Source organism: Anser anser (genome assembly GCF_964211835.1).
Source record: "Anser anser genome assembly, chromosome: 1".
Lineage (NCBI taxonomy): Eukaryota > Metazoa > Chordata > Aves > Anseriformes > Anatidae > Anser > Anser anser.
The window spans coordinates 74,276,300-74,302,298 of NC_139720.1; the positions used below are offsets into that span (position 1 = coordinate 74,276,300).

General features: G+C 42.9%; 1 protein-coding gene across 6 annotated transcripts in view; it reads right to left on the minus strand.

Annotated features, from left to right (window-relative positions):
- PRR5 (proline rich 5) overlaps nucleotides 1-21,405 on the minus strand; it is a gene marked incomplete at its 5' end in the record, with an annotated part of 96,948 nt that extends 75,543 nt beyond the window's left edge. For 3 of the 6 annotated variants that reach the window (XM_083821104.1, XM_083821102.1, XM_083821100.1), the window contains one exon: nucleotides 21,034-21,100. Of the gene's footprint in view, nucleotides 1-21,033; nucleotides 21,101-21,266 lie in introns of those variants that run through there. The other 3 variants (XM_083821099.1, XM_083821101.1, XM_083821103.1) reach the window with 3 other exon arrangements.
- Nucleotides 21,406-25,999: the final 4,594 nt, after the last annotated feature.

The following is a 25,999-nucleotide window of genomic DNA, read 5'->3' on the forward strand; positions in this document are numbered from 1 at the left end:
TTAAAATGTGTATATATATATATATATATATAAATCTATGTATACACAGACACACAACACACACACCAGTGTACATGTTCTGACTATGGCTCTTCAATGCCATGCACTTTGCATAGTCATTTGTACCAGCCCCACTACACTGCTAAATCTAGCTAGGAGTAATATACAGACAGCCAAAATACTCAGTTTATCCTGAATACAAAATGCTCTTGTTTTAGTTTTGTAGCATTTCATAACCACTTTGCAAGGATGTAAATAACTTTACCTGTTCAAAACAATGTATTTTAGGATTAATCTTTCATGCATTTGAGAGCACTAAATAATCACCTTATACTCCTGCCTTTTGTCTGCTCTATGAGTGTGAACTTCATTCTTTTACCACTTGTTTTAGCCAAAGGCAGAGGTGTTAGTTTAAATAAGTGTTGTGAGAAGTCAGTGGGTTTTGACTGCAACACATTAAGGAGCGCACGCACGCAAGCAGCTTGGTAGACAGCGTGCAGAATGGGAGACTTGATCTGCAGCTTGTAGGCTGCAGAGAGACACAAAGTGACATTTTGAATACCTGGGGGCAAGGTAAGAAAACCAACCTTCTCAGCAACACACACACATCTGAAAGAAGACACATGAACATATTTCAAGTGAGGTACTTGTAGCAAATGCTTAAACATTGTGCACTGGATACGAAAATCCTATACCAACAAAAACTCTTGTGGACACAAATAGGTGTCCTAATATATGAAAAACTGCTCTAAGCAAAGCAAGCTGCATGAGGGTAGAGCTTTCTTGACACAGGTGAGTTTTTATTAAGAGCACCTGCCAAAACTGCTAGAGTGGTCAGGACAATATAGGTCTTGCAAAAGCCATGAACAACTCAGCTCTGCTGGAAGTGGATACTATCAAAGCACATACGTAAAATAATAGGCTTTGTCATGAATTTTGTTTTTTTTTTCATCCCTGCTTAAAAGACAAATTAAAGAAGACTCTTCATCTTCTCTCAGATTTAAAGGATATGCGAATTCCCACTGAGTTTGGACAGAAAGTGTAATAACAGCTATTTGGTTCTTAAAAGATTAGATGGTTATGGGTCTGAAAATACTGTTTTGCCTGGAGATTCTGCTTTGATGTTTCAGTGCCAGCAGATAAAAAAAATTCCTCCCTTCTTCTGGTAACCTGTGATAACTTGATTAGCTGGGATAATAAACCAACGTCATAACGCTATTTTTTCAGGATGGTGCATGTGTGTTATTTCAGAACAAAACTCCACTGCCTTTTTTTAAATTTTATTTGACCTAACTTTGATGATTAAAGCTCAGCTATTCCTTCAATGTATGGAGCATGCATTTTTTTAAAAAAATTGTGAATTACGTTTATCTTGCTTTCATCTAATATCCTGTACATCTCGAACTATTTATAGGTGCAGGGGAAAGGCAAAGAGAGAATGCATTAAAAAAACAACACATATGATGCTGTTGTACAAAAGTTGTAGGAGCTTGTAATTAATTAAGCATATTCTTTGCACCAGCTGAGCAATCGGTATATTATGTTGGCAGGTAGAGCCAAGCAAGAATTCATAGTTTTTTGTTAGGAAGGGTTGAGAACATAACTGAAAGCAGAAGCAGTATTTTAGAACCATTTCAGTTTTCACAAGCACAGCACTACCTACTGATCCCTCCACCTTGCTATAGGGAAAGCAGCAATAAAAATCCCAACCCAAAATACTTTGGCAGACACAGCCACAATGTTATAGTTTTAGGGCCCAAGACCTCCAGACCAGCATTGATGGAAACATGAGTCCAGAGGTGTTGGGACCCCAGATCTGCCACAAATCCAGCTGAAGCCCTCCTGCTCTGAGCAAGAGGGCAGTCCAATTTCCAGGTATGCTCTGTACCTGATGCAGAGGAGGAAAACATATGCATGCTGGTGGAGTTCAAAATGCTTCTTCTGGCAGAGAGGGTAGGTGCCGAAATACTACTAACTATTCAAAATTGTATCGTAAAACACAGGATCACGCCTCAGAGGTGCAGCATAACCAATGGATTAATATCCATTTTCTAAATGAAAAAGTCTTTTTTAAATGACTAACTTATTCTTGAGTGTGGGTGAAACTCATTATTTTCATACAGCAGGAACTTGCTCAGCTAAGGGAATGTCAGTTCCTACTCAGGACTGAAAACAGAGCTGCTGTAAATTCGTATTTCAGTTGAACTGACACAGTTGCCCACTGACACCTACTGCTTAGCCAGATGCGGCCAGAGGAATCAGTCACACAGACTAATTTGTGCTATTACTGTGCATGTCTTTCCAGTCAGCTTGGAGTGACCGGCAAATAAGCTCCATCTTCAGTGACTGCAGTCAACAAAGATGCAAGCCAAGAATGCTAGATGGAAACAGCGATTGTAACTAAACTGCAGTCAGCCTGACATGATCGAGGTCTGCTGTGTGAAAGCCCACAGCAACAATGTTACAGACCTTCTACCAGACCATATTAATTTGGGGCCAAAATGACCAGTAGGAACATCAGTGGCTGGAAATTTTGAAGGCTGGGTCACTACTTCATTGTTTTGCAAGCTCAGCTAAATCAACCAGAAGCGTGCAAAGAAGTGCATGGAAGAATGAATGAACAATGCATCAATATAAAAAACACCATCCGTATGCTCTGTGTTACACCTCGAATTACAGACATGTAGATTTTCCTCAGTGGTGACTAAGCCTCGTTTCAGTCTATGAAGGGAGTGGCTTTTTGTGCTCATGGCCTTCCCGTCTTTGGCCATTTAACAAACCAGCATACAACTGTTCCCAGCAATCAAAACCATGTGGTTCAGAATAGGCTATAGCTGGCTTCCCAGTTGCCCTCATTCATTCATTTTTTCAGACTTACGGAAGATTTGAAGGTATAAGATGATGTATGCATGTTTAATTTTGCCAAAGATAAAAGATGTCTATTTCCTCTGGGCTGCATTTTAATGATCTTAGTTTTCTCTCTCTCTTTTTTTTTTTTTAAAGTGTCACTTTAATTGAAACTCATACCATAAATTCAAATTATAATAGGAGGATGAATTCTGATGAATTCCTGGCTGCAGAAATCAATAGGAAAAGTCCTGTTGCCTTTCCCTGGGGCAACACTGTACCTCAGACAAATAACATGACTGTTCTTAATACTGACTTCTTCTAGCTTAATTTTTTGCTGACAATTCATTGCTGTTCCACATACCTCTGAGTTTTTCTGCTGTAGTAATGACACTTAATATGCCAAGAATAACAAAACTTTAACAGGATCAGTTTAGTCCAAAAGCACCAAAAGATCTCCTCACTTACCTTTGATTATGACTTTCTCCACCCTCAAAACTTCTATTTACACCTCTCTCATCCTTCATTTCCCATACACAGAGTCTTAATTATAAAGACTAGCTGATTGCATGGACCAAACTGCAGCTTCACCACTGCCAATGTTTTCGTACTGCAAGCAGGCTGAGAATTGCATTGTGGAGGTAAAACAGTATTAGATTTTTCAAGGGGTGACTGCCACATGGCAAAACAAATAAATAAAGTAACCAACAGCAGTGCTCCTTGAGTTCTTAAATGTGTTTGGAGACTGTGATTTTTAAAATCTTTCTGCACTGCTCTGGCTCTGCTTTTAATGAAAATTATAGCAAAATATTCAACAAATGTCAGCAGGAAAAGACTGGTAAATCCTAATACTGTGCATCATTTTAGCTACATTCAGATTTGATACATTAGTACCTGGGTTCATATCAGCAGCCCATTTGCCATTGAAGTCAACGTCCCACTGCGATTTCAATGAAACACTACAGCTTTAGGTAGCTCTGGAAGAGGAGCTCTTGGGTGGATGAGTGGAGCCTAACTAAACACTACAAGCTCCCTTTGAGCTTTCCATGAGCTGTTCCAGGACAATACAGAAAGGTCTTTCCTCTGCTTCCATTAAAGCACTCAAACTCATTTTTGAATTTCTGACACAGCATTTGAATGGTTTTACTGGAAAGTGATGCAGCTGAGTGTAAGCAAGAGGGCATTTGGGAAGAATTTCGCTTGAGCACCTGCTGGGTCTCCTTTGCCTGAAGTGACTGAGACAGCAATCTCACTGACAGGAATTGTCAACTGATTTACCCTTGTATTTGAAAACTGAGCAAATTCAGACAGGATTTTGCACAGCAGTTTGGCTCTCTCTCTCCAGCAACATTTCTCTAAAAAACGAGGCTTTCTGCTTCAGCTCTCTTTTTTTTAAATAAATGGCAAACCATTCCTCACTCACCTCCGTCCTCATTCCCAAAGACTGCTTTGCAGTGGAAGAACAAAGGGGAACATTTCCATTTCTCCTCCTATTTACAAGCCATTCTTGCCCACAGCCCTCCTTGCCCTGGCACCTCTGCAAGCCCTGTGCTCAGCCTCCATCTGCAGAGGTGCCAGCCCACATTTAACACAGCTGCTTCTGAAGCACGTGCAAAAAACATCCACAGTGAACAGTAGTTTCCTATGAAGAAAAACAGCAGCCCTCTATGAAGGGATTAAGAGACCGATGGATCTTGGGCACCTGACACTCCTGATCAGATTAGAGAAACAAATCACTGCCTTCATGTCCAGCCCATCACTCCTGGCATGGCCAGCAGTAAGCAAGGCTTGGAAGAAGCAAAAGGAGAGCCAGAGGGAGGCATCTGACAGCAGAATGGAGCCAAAAGTGATTTCCAGTGCAATACAAATATTGAATCTGCATGGAAAAAAAGAATGACATCGGCATGACCCACAGCCACCTCTGACAACTTTATTCCTCTCTTTTCACGAATCTGTAGACTCTGTTGAACGTGCTCTAATAACCACCAACATTAACATGAACTCCCCCATTCAAACCACCAGGCTTCTGGCTTTTTGGACTGGACAAAAGGCATGTGAAACATTGAAATTCTTCATTTCCAGGCTCACCATGACCACAGGGAAAAAAAAAAAGTCATATCCTTGCATGGATAGTGCCCCACAATCATGTATCCTGAAAGCTGAAGTTATTGCCACTCACATTTAATAATGCAAGAGAAAAGGAAAAACAAACCCTCAACAGAACAAACAGGCAATACATCCTACACTCATTAAAAAGCTTTTCCAAGTCTGCAAAGAGAAATTACAACACTACCAGCACTTCTGTCCCTTCCCTTGCTCTACCAAAGCAAAGTTGGCAGAGGGGATGTGTGGCACTGTATCTGTTCCTGTGCAAAACTCCACTGTTTCAGGACTGCTGCCAAAGAAGGTGAGGTTTTGGTGAAGCTGCCAGATGCAATACAGAGATGCTTTCTGCTCCACCAGCCTCCTGCATTTTGAAGATAGGTAGCAAATAGCTAGAGGCAGTGACTTCTTAAATTTCCTCTGACGTTTCTACTACAGGATCAGAGCTGGCTTCTAACTACGCACAAGAAGTAGTGCTTAGCTTTTTGCTTAGTCAAAAGCTTCATCAGCAAATCCAGTCACAGGAGAATACAGCTCCACAGCCTGCACCTACTGCCGTTCCCAAAGAACGCACTGCTGCCTGAACCCCTGAAAAGCCTTTGAGAACAGAAGAAGAAAATGATATAAAAAGTTTTTGACTCATCTCTAGTGAGGACCGTATGCCTGGATAGCAGAGTATAAAATAGTGTTGGGAGAAGACAAACAGGATCTCTAATGGCTCTATCCTTCTCCCATCGCTAAAGCTAGCCAGAGGCTAGGTATAGCACATCAATGTCAGGACTGGGTGCGCTGGATGCAGAATGGAGGAAAGGGTTTTGCAGGAAATAAAATGACTTCAAAAAGAAGAGGTAAATACAAGTAGCAGCAGTTACAGGACTATCACAAAAAAAAAAAACCTGGATTCAACTCAGATGTAATTTTGTGCTTCTGCCATCAATACTTTAAAGCCTTACAGCACAAACATTAAGGAGCTGTAATGTCCCCCCATCGTCACCTCCCTGCATAGTTAAGGAAAAGGTGCACAGAGCCTCTAGACATTATATTTTTCGGGATGACTACAGTGCAGAGCTATTCTTGGGGATTGACAACTGCCTGAATGGCCCTCAGACTCAAGAAGGGACACTTGCCAGTGACTAATTTCTCAAAAATCTCAATGATCATTAGTAACATCATGAGAGGAAAACCAAAAATAGTGTTGTGATTATTTTTATTTTTTTTTAATACAAATTCCTATTGCTGTCAACAGATACTGGATTGGGAGCCAGGTTATTTTGAGACCCTCCTGAAGAGTCTGGCTCCAAAAAAGAGAGATAGACTCCCCACCTCTGAGATGTTAAGACATATCTAAAGCCATTCACAAAAGCACAAATACCTCCAAGGTATTTTTTTTTAGTTTCTAGTATTTGCTACCTTGAAGGCCATGTCTGCTTGTTTTCCCAGTCTCCACAGCAATAGATGCAAAATACATCTTCTTCACAAATAAAAGGAAGGTTTCTTCCACATGCCCAGGAGCTGGGACTGTCCAAAACTGTGAAGCCCCACTCAGCAGATGGAGACCTGGAGCTAATGAAGCATTTAAGCACATGCTTAACTAATTTTGGGGACAGAAGTTGTCTCACCGTGGGTACAACTGGCTACTCCCCTGTACTTCTAGATAACCCCTTGATGTCCCAAAACTGATCATGGTGTACTCAGAAGTACAGGACTTGATCCAGAAAAAGCATCTGTACTGAATGATTTTTGGCTGCCAAATTCTGGGCAAATCTTGAATGCAGTGAAGGGAGAAAAGAGGGAGGGGAGGCAGAGGATATTGAAAGTTTCAAAGCAGCTAGAGGCTCTTCCTCCAGACACAGTTTATTCTGGCCAGGCTATTTATCAGTATTAATCTTCAGAGCCTTGGGTTTACTACAGAACTCATTTGCCTGTCTCCGCTGGGTGGGGAGAGCACAACCTGTCAGCGGCAGAGCAGCTGCGCAACTCCAAGCGCACAGATGGCATGGATGCAGCTCGAATCTTTCCTCTCTTGCTTTCTCTCCTATGATTTTCTTCCCCTTTCAGTGGGGGGAAGGGAGAGCTGCTTGGATCTCAACGTGCTCAAAGAGCAAATGAGATTCGCCTTATAATGACTTCCTGATTCTCTGTGCGAGCAATCTGTCCTCACCCAGACAGATGGCAACTGCTGCTGCACAGCTGCTCTGGCGCAGTTACCTGCGGAAAGACCGGCGGAAGAGTGGCAGGCAGGTGTGATGTTCTTTTGGCTCACCAACCCCACAAAAGTCCAGGAAGAAAATCCAGCCTGTCTGCCGAGGAGAACACAATCTGGAAGCTAGTCCTGCAGAACAGCTGGTGGTTTATCAGAGACAAATTTAATGCATGCTTGTTCATTAAGGCTTAGCCTATAGCAGTCAACACTGGGCAGCCATCAGATGACCGAGGGAGGCTGCAGCATCCTTGCTGGCACTACCTGTGAGGTAGTCTCCTCTCGAAGGAGTCCTCACCAGACCTCTTATTTTCTATTTACTTTGAGTGTACGTACAGATGTGTAGTTTATACATACTTTTGAAGTGCCTATTTTCATATACTTAGGTAAAGCCTAATACAATGTAGTCCTGCTCATAAGTTGCTTAGGCACTATCACCACCAGGTAACTGCAACAACAGCTGTATTACCAACTCTCCCTCCTGTCACCCCGTAGCCAGGATACTACAATGTCATTTTGTCAACCACCGCGGCACTGTTTTGTCCCAGAATGCCACTGTTGTGAGCAAATGAATGTAACAGCCTCAAGATGGTCTTGAGTGCCAAACTGGTGTCAACTGGACTGGAAAGAAACATTCATATTATAAAAACATGAAGAGAGAAAAAAAAAAAAGAACCTTGATTCACCAACAGAAAAAAATAAGAATTCTTCCACATTCTTCTCCTCTCCATAAAAGCAATGAGCTATCCCAACTACCCAACTGGTTCCCAAAATGGCTAAAGCTTTTCACAACTTTAAAATGGGGAAAGAGAAAGACACCTTCACCCAGATTTATTTTTTTTTTAATTAAATAAATCTTTAATTTTTCACATGTTCCTGAGAGACTCAATCCTTGATTGTCATGGTGTATTCCTACGAAAATTTCCATGACTGTTAACATTTTTACACATGAATGGATGGATGAGTTTGTTTCCAAAGAAAGAGGTACTTCCTACCTGCACAGAGCTCTGTGAACATTGGGAACACGTACCAAAACACGTGGTAAAAAACCTGTACTAAATGAAGCCTCCAAGTATTAGCCTCTCACCAAGAGGAGAGAAAAAGAGATGCTAGAAAACCAAACTTTAGGCATTTCAAAGATGAACGTTTTGCCAACACGTTCATCAGGCTCACAGCAACACTCCAGTTCAGCCCAAACACAGTTGCTGCACTGGTGTGAAATGGATTTACTGGAAAACATCCATGCTTCTGCTACAACACCATCACACAGTGCAAGCATAACCTCTGGCAGATGCAGGTGAAAGGGCAAAGAAGTCACCAGCTGCAGCAGTCCTCGTGCCCAGGGCAGAGGGAAGAGCACCCACACCAGTACTGTGGCAGCCATCCTCACTTCAGCAGCTTCCATTCACAGCTTAACCTGGTTCTTCTGATTTTGCCTGAGGTGGTTAGGGTGGGCCCATGTGGTCTGTTGGGCAGAGCAGACACGTGAGACTAACTCCTGGCAGGGGACACTATCAAATGGGTGAAAAAAAGGGGGTCTCTCAAAATTGTAACTGGCATCAGTAGGCAACAATATGGGTGGCACCACAGCATCTCTACTGTGCCTAATTTGAGTCATCCAGCAGAGGCCTCCTTGCACCAGCTGAGAATTTTCATCAAGAACACAAACCTACACACCTGAAAGTGACGCTGAGTGCTTACGCCTTTCCACAACCCTTTCGTAAGCAGGAAACAACACCATGTAAACAGCAGGAGTCACTTAATCCTGAACAAATGCTTCTGCAGCAAAAAGTGACACAGCTGGACACCCATGTCGGTTAGTTATTCTCTAGATTCCACAAAATTAGGGAAACGCTGGAGACCCAGAATCACAATCAGTTGAACAGCAACGCAATTCAGATTCAGATCCCACAGCACAACCCAACCATAAGATCTTACAGCACATGAAACCAAACTTTGAGAGATCTTATGAAAACCCAGCATTACTATAGCAGAAGTTAGGTGATAACCAAAGAAAAGGAAGTCTGGATATCAGGCATACTGGAGCTTGTCAAAAACTGTGTTGGTGGTCAATGTTAGTGGGTAAGTGCTTTAATGATGAATTTAAGCAGAGTCTTTTTTCTCACTGCTCTGCATTTTACGGAGATATAATCATCTGCCTGGTGTTTATCATATAGGGAGAGATTTTTGCTAGGGTCACAGTATTTACACTGGAGCATCAGTTATTCCACCTGTGTAACAAAGAGAAAAAAGCCAAAAAAAAAAAGTGAATCAGAAGGGAGCTCCTGAACAGCGACAGCCAGTGTTAGCAGCAGTTACCTTCGCCAAGCAAGGAAGAGGCGCATTTGCCAGGGAGGATCAACGATCTGAAGCTGCCCTCAGCTGCAGTCACTAACCTTTACCAGCGCTATCGCTCAATCTCTGCTGAATTAGCAGCAAGAGCCCTGCTCTACTTTTTCACAGAGAACAATGCTGGAAAGCTGCCAAGGGTTAATGAGCAACGAGAATGATGGGGAAAAACCCCAAAGAACACAAACCCCAAACTCGAAAGCTGTTCAAGAGACTGCACGAACCTAAGCGTTCCTTCTCAGACCTTGTTCGGGGAAAAAAACCTCTGAGCATCAAGGGCAATTGCACCTCAATAAAAATTAACTACTGGTTAAACATTTTTTCTGCCAAGTTTTATCAAGCAGGCTCCTAAGCATCTACAGAACAGTATAAAAGTAGTTGTATTTAAGAATTTTGAATCATTATTATTTTGCATTCTTCTTAAACTGTGGGGCCCCAGTTAGGAATCAAAAGCTCACTGAGTTAGGTGTTGTGGAAAGGCAGCATAAAAAGGATTATTTAACACAGGCAAAACCAGAAGCATATGTTCTCTCAGGATATATTCTAAGCACAACCATTCATGGGTAACTAACGAGCAGCAAAAAGAGTTTCCACATAATCTCATAGCAGCAAGCCAGATGACTCAGAAGCAAAAAGGAAAAATCCTTCCTATTTCCCTTCATTTTCAAATGATGAGGGAGAAGAAAGGCTTTGCCAGATGCCACAAAAGACCAGTGTATCCCATTTGTTTCACACTGAGTCAGCCTCACACTCTGAATGCTGAATACCTCACCAAGACAACGGCAGCGCAGCCCCCCGAAGAAGGGCAGCCCAGGTCGGCGCTGCTCCATTCCCCATGGGGAATAAATGCAGCACATTCACCCCTCAGCACTCTATTTAAAGACAACTTAAAAATGACTGCCCTGCCTCCAAATTAACTCTGAAACCCAGCAAGTTGAAAGACTACAACTATTATTATATTGCTGCTATAAAATCCTATTTTTTTCCTTCTGCCTGTTTACTACATATCTATATATATATATATATACATATATACACACACACACCAAGAATGTCCCAGTTTTGCTGGAATATTCCTGGGATGACATTTGGTGGCTCTAATCACTTAATTAAAGGGCAGGGGAAGAAAAATACCTTCTCTCTAAAATGTTAAGAGTTGACACTATAATGATGCTAAAGAAAGTGAAGAAATACACAAACAAAAATAGCCCTCTAAGGTGAAAAAGAAAATTAAAGACAAGGGAATGCTCCCCCCTACAGCTCCCCCCAAATCCATGATTTTTTAATGACTGCCTCCAGCAATCTGCAGGCAGGGCTTCAAGAGATGAAACAATCTGCTGCCTAAAATAAGGCAGTGGGATTTGGCCAGAAGTCTACAGGTTTTGCTGAAGAAAGAAATTCAAGAGCCCTTCTTGCCTTGCCTGATTTACTGTGGTCACAGAGACTTGCAGGTTGGACAGGATCTGACTTTCTATTACAAAAAAAAAAAATAATAAAATCAAACATTGAGAGCAGGGCATAAGCCCTTTTCTTTCACAGTAATTTCTAAATCTTGCAAATCTGGGTCAGGACTGCTTATACATATTTGTTCTGCATTTTTTACCAAATTTGACTTTCACCTTGGGAAAAGATCTCCTAAAAAAGGAGGAGGCCAGAGGTTCAAGGAGAACCCTGAATCGTCCGGTATAATGCGAGATGAACGCAGATACCTTCACGTTCACAGAAAACACAAAATCAAATGTGATGGCAGAGGGCACTGCCTCACAGGAGGGAGAACTGGGAGGTAATTTCCCTTCTGTGCTGTCCCTGCAACCGTCCCCCATACCAAAGCCTTGCTGGGAGAAGGCACGAGGTTGCAGGGAGGAGGCATGAGGTTGCAGCTGCATCGAGCAATGCTGTGCCAAATGAGCATCTTCCACCTGGGCACCAGAAAGCTGCACTGCATTTCACTTAAGGCCACTGAGGTGCAGCAGGGCTGCTGAATCTGTATCCCACCCCAAAGTTATTTCATGCAGAAAGGCTTCAGGAAATATTTCTCTTACATTCCTTCAAGTTTGCCACATTTGCTCTTCCACTTAGTAGAAAATGCCCCCTATGTGGCCCAGCATTCTAATGTGCAAAGTCTCATCTTTTATGCTGTTCCATTCAGTAAAATCAGCCACGGACAAACGTATCTCCTGAGACTCACAGGTTTACCGTGGTAATTTACAGCTCTTAAATAGAAGAAATGGAAAAGTCATTGGAGAGGGTGGGGAAGAATGGATGGGAAATAGGACAGTATTCGACTTCAATAGTACTCAACTATCAGTGCTGCAGGTATGAGCTACAGCACAAGACAGTGGTTTTTGCATGGAAATGCCCCAAGGAAAAGGCACACAGTGCTTCCTCTGGACACTATTTATACCTGAAAAGCAGTGTGAAATATATCAGTACCTTTAGCTACTGTAATACATGGGCGTTACTCAGCTCCTCAGCACTTGTTCAGACAGATTCTCCACTTAGGTTTCTGACTCGAGTGCTTTCAGATTTCACCCAGCCCCGTAGCACAACAGTGCAAGCCCTGGCTCATCACACCCTGCTCAGCAGCTACAGAGGAAGCCGCCAGCACTGAGACTTGCTTGCAGCAGCGCAGGACTCACCATTCACAGACACCGCCTGCCAGCACCCAAAGCACCACAATCCGTTTGGATTCCTTTTCTGCAGTAAAGTCATCAGTTAGTGACTAAACCAAGTGCTGGTCAGAGAGGGACCTGCATTGCCAGCATGCTCAAGCTATTTTACTTTGCTTTCATGGTAGGAAGATAGGGGCTTTGCTGCAGAACCAGCAAAGCAATGAGGTGTTTTTAAAGCATAAGCAAAGTGATTCTCCCTTAAATAACTTTAAATGTCCCCTATGACTTTGGCCACCCTGGCACCATCCAGACCTTTATTCTAGCACACTACACACTATTCCTCAGAGGTCACAACTGTCTTCAAATTCCACTAAATCCACCATTATTTCCTGTTCTTTAACCTACCAGCTTAATAAATCTGCTCCATTATTGCCTCATTTGCAGAGGCAGGCAGGATACCGTGCAGCACAGCAGATGCAGGAGATTTTATTAAAAACAAAAAGAAAAAAGGGGGAGGGAGGGGAACCTCTGGAATCTCTGAACATGTATGCAGAGCTGCTAGAGCCAGCCAAAAGAGCAGCAATAGTTGCCTAAGGTCCTCCTGTCCCTCCAGAAGCTCTCCTCACCACTGTGGTCATCCTAAACCACAACACACGTATAACCATTATACAGGATCATACAGCAGTAGAGTTGGGTCATGGCCAAAGATCAAACCACAGGTAATCCTGCCCCGGGTTATGGAAATACTGCTTAGTAGCAGACTTGGATAAAAGCCATTTTGAGCTATTCAGGGCTCTCTCAGATGTAACTAGCCATTCTTTGGAAAGCTCAGGTTGGAAGAGTAGGCATCCCAATAAACGTGTCACCTGTTTCATTGCTCTTCACAACAACGCACCGATCCCCGCCTTCCCTAAGAGAGCACAAAGCAAGAAGCATTGAAGGGTATGTCCCTTTATGTACACCACACCTAAGCCACATCCATCGTTCCTAGCACCTGCTGGTGATGAGATTGCCAGAACAGAAGATGTCCATGGTCTGGCTGGACACGCCTCTATGGACAGGAAGAATTGCCAGCCCATACATTTTTTCCATCAGCTGCACCAATACAGCAAAGGCATCATCTAGATATCAGGCTTATCTTTGTGGATTTACATTCCATGCCCATGGCTGCATGGGCCCTGGGGAGGACACACTACAAAATGTGCAGAGGCATGGTGGCTTCTGCTTTAAGAGCAGCAGGTCAACCTTCATGCTTAGCCTGCTACAGACCACACATCTGTGTGTACATCTACACATGTATGTGTACAGGACAGTCCATACTGAAAACCAAAGGAAAAACAAGCAATATTTAGAAAAGAACCCGGGTTCAGCTAGCTGCTCTCTGACACCCCTAAGCTCTGCCTCAAACTCAAACACCTAGAAAATCACGCCCCCCTGACTCAAGTCTTCAAAGGGTACAGAGTGCTCCACGTAGGTGCTCCACTCTACAAAGCAATGATTTCTAATTTCAATAGGCTTTTATTATTCTTGCCATTACAGATGTTAGGGCCTACAAGAAACATCCCTAGTTTGAACATTTGTGTGGGAAACAGAACATCCTTTTTCACAGGACTATGCGGTAATAGAATATCCTTATTTTTAGCAGTGATTTTCTTCTCCTGTTGTTTAACACTGAACAGAGAAACTGTTGCAACAAGCAAGCACACAAGAACAACAACAGGACAGACACACTTTGCCTAAGCATTCATCATCCCTTTTGCTTGAATGAGAGGAAAAGCAAGGCAAAGAGAGAATGTGGGGAAAAGCACTGCATTTCTGCCTAAGCACACTGATGAAATATAGACTTTATAAACCCTAATTCTCTGCAGCATTCAACATCCACAGGGCACAAGGCTTGTTTTTGCAACAGTGGTGCTCAGTTTTAAATTGTTGCCCCAAAGCTGGATATTTACTCTCTAGGATATCTAAATACTGCTAAAGTGTCAGCTGAGAATTGGTTTTGTGTTTGTATCCTGACTAATACAGGGTGGTCCTAGGTACTGAACCCAGGGGTTTAAAGGCACAATAATGATAATAAAACCGAATAAACAGTAGCTACAAAAGCAGATAAACAGCGGTCTGGAACTACTTGTTAAATAAGCATGACTAAGACTTTCAGAATTAGCACCTACAGGGCTCCCTGTATGCAACAAAATAATTATGAGGGACAGGATTAAAAATGTGAATGATCAAGAAACCTTCACAGGAATTGAAGGAGGACCCCAATGTATTCTGGGGGAGATAGCAGCTCTGCAATTCAGTTGCATCTCTCATTAAACATTGTTAGAAACTCCATGAGAGGGAAATAAAGTTAACTGCATTTAAATCAGATAATAGATATTCTTTTGGATACTCTTCTCCCAGCAAAAAGAGTAAAAAGGAACAATGCCAGTAGCCAGTGTTAAAAACTTGACCCTAAAAAGAGCAAAAGAAAGGTATTTTCTACATATGATTACACTAGCATAAACCTTGCATCTTCTTCTTGGCTGGCGCCAGTCTTCAAATTGCATCTTCCAGTAAACTTTGAGAAATCCGTGATAGCTGTAACAAGGTGTATGCAGTGCTGTAGATAGGAAAAAATATCTTATGACCTCCTTTAATACTTTCCGGTCTCTCTGTATAACCGCAGACAATTCTGGTAGTCATACAAGCACACACTTGAGCTCGAGTGTCCCCAGGAAAATGCTTAATAGTGACAAATAAACAAAAGTCATGCAGAATAAAAAATAATAATAATAAAAACTGATGCTGGAATTGCACGTTACAGAATTAATTTGAGAAGCATGCTGTAATGCCAAATTTGATCCATGCAAGCAAATCTCACACACTTGAGCCAACCTCTGGCTTCTTATCCGAACTTTCCAAACATTTCAGTTATACAAAACTGTCTTGGACATTTTATGAGAACATACTTACTCTCAAAGTTTCCAACATTTCCTATCTTCAGGGATGCCAGAATTACCACAAGAATGTCTTTTTCCCGGCACTTTGCATAGGACAGATTCAAGACTCACTGATAGGACACAGCGAAGGATAATTTATACCAGGAATGATGCTTTATTTAGGAGTACAGGTTTTGTTATACCAAGCCAACCTAGTCATCCATTTAGTCTGATAATCCACTGCCAGTGGCCTCTGCTGAGTCCTCCACAGGAAACTTAAAAAAAAGTCACAGTGGTCTTTGACAAATGCTGAATTCTGATAATGCACTCCTGCACAATCACAAAACCATGCTAACAACAAGTGGTAGCAGCCAAAAGCGAATCGAGACTCTCCATATGTAATCATTAAAGCCTGTACTTTAATAACAAATAAAACCAAGGTGCACCTATAAAGCAATGCAGACAGCAGTGGGTGTTCCTCTTCCAATTGCATATTAAATTAATTTATTTACTGGAATCAGTGAAAATCACCACATTCAACCAGATGCTGGTATTTCTCTAGATCAGGGTACAAGGAGTTAATCAAATAAAGAGAAGTCACCTCCTATGTTTTCTGGAGGGAGCCTCGAAAGGATATGAATACAGTGGTAAAGAAAACAACCAGCAGTACTGGCTTATGGGGGGTTGGATGAGCACATTCAAGCTGAATTAATGCATTTTCTAGAAGAATGTTTAATTTTGCTAAGCCTCCTGATTTCCTTTGAAACCAAGACAAGAAACAAAACTATGAAAATTGTTACTTTCTACTTTAAACAGACAATGCAGGAAGCAAAAACCTGGTTCTAAGTCACTCGATGAGGAAATTTTGGGGCTCAAGTTTTACTTAATTAAAGGAGGGTCATCTGTAAGCCAGTGTTGTAAATGTTTGCCATTTTTTTCCCCTGCCGGCACTCCAATAAACCATTCATGCTAAAGAAAGGCAAACAATCACCAATTATTAAAGCAGCCACTATGAATCAGAATAAAAATATTGCTTCCTATCTAGCAGCAACATACCATCTTGGAGCATTTATTACTCCACCTGTTCTGCAGTAAGAGCATATCTAATTTATACAAAGCCTGGTCTATTCCAGGATATGACAAGAAATTCATAGGAGGAAAGATTACATGTTAAGACATCAAACCACCCGAGAGAGGCACATTATCGTCCCAGCTGGTCGTTCAGTTGTCCCTTTAATTAGACTTTTCATGAACAGACCCACCTTGTATCTGAAAAGAGGAACGGGAAAATAACCACTGCTATACAGCAATGCCACTAAACTGATTAGCTTTATGTTCAAAATCACAATCCCTTCATATTCTTGGAACCATGTTCTAAACAATACCTCAATCCCAAATAAACTGATTAAATTCAAACCAGCAAACGTACAATCTTGGACTGAAAAAATCCTGGCATTCGTCCAAAGCAGCCATCCCTCCCCTGGCTGCAGTGTGTTTCGGATCATGGCCCTCAGCCCATCTAATCTGTTTGTGCATTGCCCAAGATTTCAGAATGCACACTCCTTTGAAGTTACTTTGCACATTTCAGCAAGCGCGCAATGTTGTGTCTATTACAGGACTCAGCAAAGGAAGAGATAACTATATTCCCATAATATGCTTTTCTTTTTTTTTTTTTTGTAGCTAATGGTTGGAACTTAGAGCAGGAAAATGCCCGAAGTCCGTTACTTTCCAGATTTTCCTCAAGGTAATATAACATGGATCCAAGAACACAAAATAGCAGAGTCAATGTAAACCAATGAATATTTCTAGTCCGAGCTGCTGTGCTCACCACAGGAAAGTGTCTTCCATCACTTCCCTCCTCCCTTGCCATGTGACCAAAAAGGCATAGCATATGTTATAGCATTTGTTTTAGAGAATAATGGCATGCATTTCAGCTGCCAACAAGACACATGTTCATGTATTTCCTGGACCACAGGTTCCTATAAGCTAAAGATGGAATGAGATCTATTAATTCACCCAACCCATCTCCTTCCCTACAGGCACTAACCCAAGCTCGCAGAGAGTGACCCTGTCCCTTTTGGTAGGCAACTCTGGGGAGTTCAGAAATTGACTCCAAGCAGTGGAGCTGGTCTGTTAACTAAGAAACCGTGTTTCTGAAGTCCCCATCCCAATCCCCAGGAACAGCTCAGCCAGGGCAGATGTGATACGGATCTGCTAGCCCTGCAGGACATCCTCCAGGGTTCTCCAGGAGCTGTTAAAAAACAACCAACAGTGCTATCAGCATTTTCCATGATAGATTATTCAGCATCATTCCAACAAGAAGCTTTTCTGATGCTCAAGTTCCATTTTCATCTGCAGCCCATCAAGTCTCGTTACACACCCCTGCAAAAGCTTAAGTGATTCTCTCTCAAGTAGCTGCACCTAAAATTGTCGCTATCATTGCTTCAACTCAGTCATCTCTTTGACAATCTACACACACTAAGCATTTCGTCATAATCAGCCCCTTCGATCTCCTAATTAGCTCTTTCCCTCCCCTCTCAAACTTTCAAAAGGCCCAGGGAGCCTTCTGAATTATTACTTAACCCAGGGAGCCAGACGCAGCCACAGCGCACACATGAAGTCTATTGCTCTTCCGTTTGCAACCAGGACATCGCGGACAACGGCACTGCCTTATCTCACTTCTAACAGCCATGTCTGGTTACAGACCCTCGATTCGTTTCAGCCCTGTCACTTTCAGTGTGTCCTTTCACATCCACTGCTCACACTAGCCTACCGTTCATCTGACTGTCCTACTTCCACCCCGCAGTCCCTTCAGATGGTTCTGCACTGCTGGTCAGCCCACAACGCAGGAAGGTTCATTGCCACTAACTGCAGACACTGAAATTTTACACGTGAAAAAGTAACACACTGAGCTCTTCTGATGTCTTTCATGTTCTTTCCTTGGTTGTCATCAATGTGGTATCTGCATCACACCAGAAGAGAGCATAAATATATTTTATTCTCATACATCAAGTGTCCCAGAAGAGCTGCTGCTTTGTCTGCTTGCACCAGCAGCATACAGGGTACGTGTGACAATACCCATAATCTCTTTGTTCAACACTGCACCCCAAACTGCTCCTCAGCCTCTCAAGCAGATTGAATTTCAGCCTGAGCAACACAAAGGCGTATATTGTGGCTAGCTGATGGGCAGGAAGGGATTTTGGTTTTACAGTTCCTGTGAGCCTTCCAGTAGTCACAGGGTAACATTACAGAATGTAAACATCTTTGAAGTGAAAATAGCTTGGAATAAAATGGATGTCTTTTTTTCCCCACACCTTTGTTTCAGATCTGTAATAACTACAAGTAACAGTCTTAAACTCAATTGTCTAAGCAAGGGAATTCCCAGAATCATTATATGGCATTTTCTGATTTAGCTGTCACGTTTCATTTAGCATTCTGCACTGGTCCTACAGTTTGGCTTGCCTGAAAATTTTAAATACAAATGTATTTGCAGGGTGGCGTGAAAGAACACCATCAGAATTTTACCTCACACCACAGCTCCTCACTCAGCTCCCTTCTCCCCTCTCCCATATACATGGATCTTGCAACTACTGAAAAAAACACTTGAACAGAAAAATCTTTACCTATTTTTTCCCCCCTATTGAAAGACTTTCACTGACCTTTCTGCTGAAACAGATCTAAACCACTGTTTAAACAATTCTTTAAAATCGCCAACAACTTGAAACGTAGAAATCTTGAACATGCAAGTGATGTCTACAACAGCAATGAATAACAACACTTAATTCAAATAATCCTTATATGGTACTTCCCATCTTCAAAGGGCTAGATACACACTAGATAATTAATCACTTTTTTCCCCACCCAAATTCACCATTCTTGTCCTAAGAAACTATAGGGAAAGCAAACAGCACCAAGAAGACATGCTTCTGGACAAGCATTTGTCATTTCCTCTCTTCTCCTGGACCACAGACGTAGCCAGCTGATTACCAGCTCTCATAATTCAACAGTTCCTTCAGACACTGTGGCCAGGGCTATAGGAAAGGCAAATTTTCCATTGATCTTACTATGAAGACATTTTTCTAGCAGTAGTACTAAAGCACTTAAACCCATTCGATGATCAGAACCAGACTGAATCGCTCTCCTTCTGGAGCAGGGATGCTCCTTCCCACAAACAGGACCAACCTAGGCAAAAGCTGAACGCAGCTCAGCTGTCTGCGCAGAGGTATGTGAGATCAGAACATGCTCCAGAAATTATAATGCCACTATTGTGCAGCAAAAATGCTCTGATTTTCCCTTTGGCAAACAGCTTTTTGCTTTGCATTAGTGGTTTATTAACAAATGCACATGCAAGAATGATGCTTTAAAGGAAAACAAAGAAATAGGCCAAAGTGTTAGCTGGCACAAATTGTTAGAGCTGCCAAATCTGGACCAATCTACCTTGTTTCAGCTAATACCCACTACAACGTTTAACTCTGTTGTTGAAACAGGAAATGTTATTTTTAGCCATTACCTATTATTTTTGTGCAAAGAGTAATTGCCACTTACAGTTCTGTTACAGATCTTGCATTTTATCACGTGTGTTTATGGAGTTGTTCATTAATCCTGCTGGCTTTTACACACACACACAAAAAAAAAATTGCTGGCTCACTTTATTGTGGCTACATTTTACAACTAATTCTATCTGCCATAAAAATTGAAAGACAATGCCTCTAGAACAGAAGTTGGGGAAGGAGGGAAGTGACTGTAACTGTAAGGATCAGGTTTTCTTTGAACTGCTCAGGGCTCGATTTTCTGAAATGCTGAAGACTCAGAACTTGACCTGCACTACTGGCTTATACAGAAAGGTTTCCATCAAGGTCTCCCACAGAACTTTGGATGCGAAAATTTGAGAACTAAAAAGAAAGTACTGAAAATCTAGCAGTTTTCTCTGGAGCCTAAACACAAACCTAAGATGTTAAAAATCCAGCTCTGTCTTGGGCAATGAGTTCTTTTGGAAATTCCTCTTACGCTGTCTGCTTTGTAGTATCTGTTTATTGCATATCCACTGAGAAGACGTCTTAATTCCCTATTCCTTCCAGAGTTTTCCCCTAATTAGGTTATTAATAAGAAAGATGAAGCACTAAGTCATTCTACCAATGGTGTGTATTATAAATATAAAATCCCTGTCAACATATATTTCACTGTAACATATTAATAGACTACCACAGGAAAGAAAAAAAAACAACCACCAACAACTGGGGTTGTTCAAACAAAGCATTCACTTGACTCCCTGAACTAAGTTTCAGATGCACTATTCTTTGGTTATGGTAGAAGTTATGAACAAGGGATAGCTTTGCAAGGCAGCACCACAGTCCTAAATCCACCTATCTGCTAGATGTCAAGTGTGTCTTATTCTATAGCTGGCCTATACCGTACTACTTCTCTTACTCAAACAGTAAGGAAGCTGCCTCATCATCACCTAAGACTCCCTTCTTCCCTTAAGAAACTCATCTGTGCATGAGACTTAGTGAGACAGAAAAATGAAAGCCATTTATTTCAAAGGAAGCATCGAAATTTAGTTTTAGACTTATCTTTTGATAATTAATCACCACACTGATAGATGCAGAAACTGATTATTTCCTGTGATTTAAAATGAAATGCTTAAAAGCACACTGGCTGGAAATCAGAAGCAGTAGAAAAGCTAAATCATTTCCTCACTCCTTTTTCTCAGGCTGCCTGCTCTTGTTGCCTCCACAGTATTAAAAGGCTGGTGTGCATCCAACTTAATGCATTCCCGGGGAAAATGAAGACACTGGACCTTTAACGATGCTCACCCGATCAGCAGTGACCGCGCACGACACACACACACGGCTGCTGAGATGCAGCAGTGACCAAAGATCATCACCCACTACACGATGGAAACACGCACAACTGCTCTGCAATTGACAAATAAAAGAATAAATAATTCTGCAATAAATAAATGGGTAAGTAAGTAAATCCTATATGAGCACATGGAGCTTACTTGCATGAATAAGGCTTCCAGCAGCCGACCCGCAGTATCCCGGTGCCCCCAGCAGCTATTCCGGACCCTACAAGAAAGGGGATGACCGCCCACACGCCGACGCCGACCCCGCAGCGACGCCTACCCAGCCCCAGCCCCAGCCCCAGCCCCAGCCCCAGCCCCCCCGCTGCCCCTCCCGTCCCAAGCGGCCCCGAACAAAGCCGGGGGCCCCCGGCCGGCCGGCCGCCACTCACCTCCCAGAGTCGAGGGGAGCTCCCACGCTCGACCCCGGCCCTCTGCCGGCCCCCGCTCCCAGCGCGGAGGGGCCGTGCCGCACAATGCGAGGCCGCGGGGGCGGAGCGGGGCGGGGAGAGGCGCGGCGGCAGCTGGGTGAAGGGGGTTGGCGAATAAAATAATAAAATAAAATAAAAATATAAACTGTAAAGTAAAATGTAAAGTAAAATAGCGCAGCCCCCTCTCCCTGAGCCCCGCTGTGCCCGCGCAGGCCCGCCCGGGCGCCCCATAGCCTCGCGGGTGGGGCCTTGCAGCCCGGCCCGCTGAGGGGCCGCAGGGCCTTGGGCCAAAAGGTGCGGCTTCACAGAGGGGAGTTTTGATGAGTTAATGGAGCCAGAGCTTAAATCCGCAGGGATTTAAACCAAGGCAGGTTTTATACAGGTCAATTCCACCGCATCTCTTTCGCAGCACCTTGGGCTGTTTCCCACCTGCTTCGGCAGAGTTGGGCAAGGGAGCAGCCGTGCCAAGGAGTGGGCACATGTCTGGGTATTTCTGCTCACAGCATCCCACCACTGTCCCACCGGCACCAAAACCCGCAGTCTTCTGGTCTCTGGAGGGGCTGCTTACTATTTTTCTGCCCAGTTTGGTGGCAGCTGGGCAGCAGTGAGGGAGCATGTGGAACGGATCCAGTGTTTGTTCAGAGTACACCTTGTACAGTAACAGGGTATGAGGGAAACTAAGCATTAAAACACAGAAGGGCTCCTCGATTTGCAATGTTCAGGTCAAATTATGCACTTGAAGCAATTAATAAATTACACAGTTGCCTGTTTCCTGTCTTCTCTGCAGTCAACAGGAGCACATGGGTTGTCACTGGGTATTTATACCTTCAGAAATCATGATGTTTCACTGCTCAATCACAAGACTCACAACTCCATGACAAAGTAGTGCAAGAATCACAAAACATATACAATGATATTCCTGTGGTTTCTCATCAGCTTAACTGACCACATAAACCTGGAGAAGATAACATTGTCCATCTAAACCTGAGGCAAAAGAATGAAGGGAGTGTCCCTGACTGGAAAGAAGAGTTAATCTGAGGATCATGGGGCAGTTTTCTCCCCAGATCACGCATATTTTCTTCAATACCATGGACTTTTTTTCATACAGTAGGGTCTCTAGGGCAAAATAAAACCCTTGGAAGAGATGTTTTCATATGTGCTTTTTAAGTTCTCTCAATTTTAGAAATCTAAACGAAATGATAAAAAAAAAAAAAAAGCAATTAATGAACACGCAAAGGAACCTGAGCCGGGTCTTTGACCCAGAAGTTTTCACAGAATCACAATTAACCAACTCTGGTTTTCTTGGTAGAAACTGGTATCCGAAATTGTTCTCAGAAGTCTCAAATACATTTGCTTGTTTTGCAAAGCAAAAATGTACAATTTGCATTATCTCTAGAAAGTTTAGCTAAAAAAAAAAAAGTGTATGTCCTATCAAGTATGAGAAGGAGAGAATTGGTGCTTAGAGCTGACTTTGGTGATGGCTAGGCCCCAGGATCGTACCCAAATCTAAACAGAACAACCTGTCTGTACCCCTCCACAGCCCAACTGACTTCCATCAATACTGCACAGGCACAAAAACTCTTCTGTTAGGAACCTCTTGCAGGATCAGAGCCTTATTTTGTAGTATTAGTTTTTATTGACTCCTGGCTAGGTGGAATATCATTCATTGGAAATGGTCAAACAAAGCATGCCCAGGAAAGCAGAAGAAGCTAACTCAACAGACAGCTAAGCTTATCCCTGCTCCCCATGTGCCACATCCTCCTTTCCCAGAGCCAGCCTCATGTTCCCACCTGAAAACACGCTTCCAGCAAGACAGGAGTCTGGGATTTTCTCTGCCCGAGGGATTTTGCTGCTCAGTGCAGATCATCTGCCAGACAAGGTAAACATTCCTCACAAGGAGGTGCTAGGTCTTGGGAGCTATCCCACTGATAGCGCCTGGTCTGACTTCCATCCCTTTCCATTTTCCTGCACCAGGTGATCAAAGGGAGCAGAGGCATAACAAGCAAAACAGCTGAGACATGGAGAGAAACAGCAGCAGCTTTTACCCTGGATCATCAGCTCCATGATCTGCCTTTCCCTCCCTTGGGTGCAGCTGCCAAGGAGACTTGATTAAGTGGCAAAACTCAGCTGGAAGGAGCAGGGCTGCTTTCGCCCACAACGTTACTCACCAGGCCAGCCCAAGTGGCAGCAGTGAAGGCAGCAGGAGCCACGCTTGCAGCCTGCATCAGCTGTGCTCAGGCAGGTTCCAAGACGGCACTGCAAGAAACATGGTCATCCGCGTGCTATAGGAGACTGCTTGTGCTCATGTCCTCAGGCTGCCAAAGAGACAGGAGATCAGTGAAGTTAATTTTAAGCCAACATTTCCTGGTGCCTCATATGCTGAAGTGGCACTTTTTTTTAGATGTCTCAGCTATGGCAGCAGAAAGAATATGTAGGGCTTTTGGAAATGTAGGGTGTTAGCTGTTAGCATTCTTTTTGTGCCCTCAGTGGTTCACAATCATCAAAACAAGGACAAAACTATTGCCTTCCAAAGTAAAAGCTGCACGATAAAAGTTGTGGATGGAAGGAAATTTGCACTAGAACAAGCACAGGAAACCACAGAGCTGCAGAAAGGATGAGTTAATGGAAAAAGGTTGATGTCCTGATACTGGGTAAGAGCTGTGGAAAACTACCAGCTCAGATTGTCAAGGAGTATAACTGCCAGCATGTGTCCTCAGTTAAGCTGTAGCATGCCAGGCAGCTTCATTCCACAGGTATTACTGGAGGCAGAAATTTCTTTCATCTGCAAGAACAATAATACCTCTCCAATCAGGCATTTTTTTTAACAGTTAAGTGAGAGCACATAGGAAAGGTTAGTTTTCACCAGCTGGTTAAAAAGCAAGGTCAGAATTACTTTACTTCCCAGAGTTACAGGTTTTGCGTGCACACTTGTTTTACAGGTCCCTACTGCTGAATCTCCTCAGATTACAAGTGATCATTGTAGATCTGAGGATGGGAAGCTCAGCAGAAGTGAAGATGAACCATAAACACAATGCTTGAAATGTGGCTTGTAGCAAAAAGGTACAGGGCAGACAGTGGAAAAGGCAACCAAGGCTTGAGTAGATGATTAAATAACTTTCTCAGCTATGGGGCAACTGGGATAAAGACCTTTAACTTCTGATCCTTGATTTAGCCACAGAACTTTGGCTTCCTTCTCCACTTAAGTGGCTCAGAAGTAGGATGCCTGTATCACAGGCATGCCTTCTTCCTACACCCCCTGTCTCGCTGCAAAGTAATTACCCCCCTATATAACTAAGCATAAGAAGCCTTTTCTTTGTTTCTTGGCTAGAGAAATTGCTCATTGTAGATGTCTTTTTCATCTGAAGAGGAAAGATCTTCTGATTAAGAAAGTCCCCAGGCAACTGTATCTTACCTTTCTTATGAGCTTGTTAGTTTTTGCTATCAGCCTAGGATGAAGTGAGTATTCAGGAATGGAGTGGAATCTGATTTATAACATAAGGGATAAAAATTTGTTTTTCTGTAGCCTTTTATCCAAGAATACCAAATACTTCACTAACATTAATTACCACTCTCAAAGCATTCTGTTGAGACACTGATAGCTATTTCTTAAATTTCTATTTTATAAGCAGGTATGAGTTGCTGAAGGGCACATAACAAATCAGCAACGTACACTGACATGCATCTTAGACATCCTGCATCCCTTCTCACATTGTGTCTCGGTGGTCCAGGAACTTTCCAACCTCAACTGATGCCTCAAGTGATAAGTTAAAATGTAAGCACTGCAGTGACTCTTTACATGAAGATGGCTGCTATCAAGCATTCAGCAAACAGAAAACAGATTTGAACACTAGAACCATTTTTTATTTTGGAGTTGTTTGGCCGATACTGGGGGATACATGACATAAAACAGATGTTTTGACTTAGTTTGCAGAGAAGGGAACTGCTGTTTAGCCAACACTACAAAAACCAGCATCTTTAATGATGCAGTTCAGTGTTACGTCACCCCTAAGCGCAATTATTGGTAACAGTACTGTAGTAGCATGCAGAGATGCCAGCTGGGGTCACTGCTCTTTTCATGCTTCACATTGCTCAAACCCACAGCTGAAGTTTAGCCAGAGCCTACCATCCTGAACCTACCATCCCACAGACAAGATGGCTACAACCACAGAGGGGACCATCCTCCTACCTGTTTTTATCTCATCTTGTAAACCAACCAGGACTGGGTATGGCAGGAATTCTCAAATGAAGCTTTCATTAGGAAAAGACACTCAAAGCTAGACAAATTTCTGACCTATCCTGGTCAACAGATCCTGGGACTTTCTCAGCCATGCTGAGTGCCTCATGACTTCCTCAAAGCAGAACAGCTCTAACAGGGGACACTAAGAAAAGCTTTGAATCTTAAGAAACATTGCAGGAAATAAATACTATTTCTGCACTGATTTGCTCTGGGTACTGCAGGGACTGTTGCAGGTGTTTCCTTGATGTAATGCTCCTGCCCTTCTGAGCCAATAGCACACTTTGGTCCAGGGAGCTGGGTTACAGCACTTCTCTGGCCATCCTTTTCAAGGTCCTAGGGGACCACTGAGTTGTGACCACTGTTCATTTCACCACTAGATCTGTTTCAAAAGATCCTTCCATTCCTCCCACACCCAAGATACCATATGGCATGGCTGACTTGCTACTAAGCAGTTGCC